This window comes from Hyaena hyaena, unplaced genomic scaffold (assembly GCF_003009895.1).
Source record: "Hyaena hyaena isolate Hyena2069 unplaced genomic scaffold, ASM300989v1 scaffold_353, whole genome shotgun sequence".
Classification (NCBI taxonomy): domain Eukaryota; kingdom Metazoa; phylum Chordata; class Mammalia; order Carnivora; family Hyaenidae; genus Hyaena; species Hyaena hyaena.
The window spans coordinates 375,440-376,936 of NW_024080987.1; positions in this window are offsets into that span (position 1 = coordinate 375,440).

Genomic DNA, 1,497 nt, shown 5'->3' on the forward strand with positions numbered 1-1,497 from the left:
TTTTCTGTTTCGGACTCTCTCCTTTTCCCCTCTCACTCCCCGTAGAGGGTAGAGGGGGATCGCCTCCCACCCTGGAGTCTCCGATCCCGGCCCGATTTTATCTTCCCCGGTTCGCACTCACGTTAGAAGGCTCTCTCAGTGGATTCTGCGTCTTTTTTCTCCCAATCTCTCAGGTTTTGTAAGGTTTCCAATGTCTTCAGATCTTTTCTGTGTGATGTATGGGCGCGAGTGCAAGTACGGAGCTCCTTACTTCTCCGCCATCTTGCCCTCTCCGACTGTAGTTGTTTTATATACAGCAATACTTAGCCTGTCATGGCTCATTTTGACATAATAAAATCAATGGTCATGGGGTGGTGACAGAGGCCTCTTTTCCCAAGGATCTGGTGTCATGACTTCATTAAAACATGTTAAAAATTAGAAGAATTTAAACATAGGACCAATAAGAACAGTTTAAAATATTATTCAGTTAAATATTCTTGTACATGTTAAGATACATTGTTAATAGCAGGCTCCACACTCAGTGCCTGACACAGAGCTCAATATTATGACTGTGAGATCATAATCTGAGCCAAAATCAAGAGTCAGATGCTTAACCAACTCAGCAACCCAGGCACTCAAGAAGTCTCAATTATGTTATAGTGTTCACTAGCTCCCCAAATTTTAAGTGCAGATTTCATTGCTGTAAAGAAATTAATTCTAAAGTCAAAAAGACTAATTTTATATTAAATTGTATTAATTTGTGTATGCAACACACAAGGGTTTGAAATTTTCAGAGGCCAATATCTTTGGAATTAGATGACAACAATTTTTCAGAAAAAAATCAACATAAGAAGTTGGAATCCAGTTGTAATGGTTAATTTTATGTATTTACTTGCTAGGCTAGGGTGCCCAAATGTCTGATCAAATAAGTCTAGATGTTGCTATGAAGAAAATTTTGAAATGTGATTAACATATAAATCAGTACACTTTGAATAAAGCAGATTATCCCCTATAATATGGATGGGTCTCATCCAATTAATTGAAGGGCTTCAATTTCAAGAAAAAGACTGAGGTCCCTGGAAGTAAGAAAGACTCTGCTCCACGCTGCCTTCAGACTCTCCCTGGGTCTCCAGCCTGTGTGTTTGCACTACAGAGTTTGGATTTGGCAACCACCACAATCACATAAGCCAGTTCCTTAAAATTAATATTTCTCCCTCCCTGTCATTTCCCCCATATAAATAATTGGTCCTGTTTCTCTGAAGATCCCTAATAGACCATTTATTGTAAAATTGTTATCTTATGTCTTCAAAAGTCTATACCAACCAAAATTAGTTGCTATATAAAATAGAACCTTGGTAACACAGTGTACAACATATGAATTAGCCCTTTATCTGAAATCTCAGTGCTGTAAGGATGCCAGGTTGTAAGGTTTATGTATACATAAAGACATCTACAACCAGAACTCTTCAGCATGTAAAACTTGCATAAAATCTTTCAGCAGGCTCCCGGACCATGCTA